Genomic DNA, 588 nt, shown 5'->3' on the forward strand with positions numbered 1-588 from the left:
GGGGGGGGGGAAGCTATCCCTGCACCAGGCCGTGAATGCCAATAGGGTTGTGAGACGTCGAGGCTCCCACATAGACAATCGGCTCAAAAATGGCTGTAAGTTTGTCAGCCTTACGCGCCGGCCGCGCTTTACTCCCCAGGAAAATAATTAATTAATTCCTGGTACTCATTTCTATTAAAGGCTGAGTAAACTCCAGGGCCAAGTGCGGCTGGAAGGATTAGGTCAACTAAAAAAAAATGGAATGCCCTCATTGGGACTTGAACACGCGACCTTCTGGCTTGTAGCATAGCCCCTAAATCAACTACGCTACCGCGTGCCCCCACTAGTTACAGACTAATTACAATTTTAAATAAATTTTCCAGCATTTTCGATAGTAGAATATATGATCAGTTCTCCATTTATTTTAAATTTATACTTCATTAATCTAAGCCTGGCCCTATTAAATCAAAGCCTACCCACTTACTTAAACTCTGTCACAGTTTCAGTCTTCACAAGGGCATGCCGATTAAACTTATTTTGATATCACCCAAGCCTTTGACAAAATCCCTCATACACATTTGCCACATAAACTAAATAATTTTGGACCCT

This window comes from Cryptotermes secundus, unplaced genomic scaffold, assembly GCF_002891405.2.
Source record: "Cryptotermes secundus unplaced genomic scaffold, Csec_1.0 scaffold233, whole genome shotgun sequence".
NCBI classification, from domain to species: Eukaryota; Metazoa; Arthropoda; class Insecta; order Blattodea; family Kalotermitidae; genus Cryptotermes; species Cryptotermes secundus.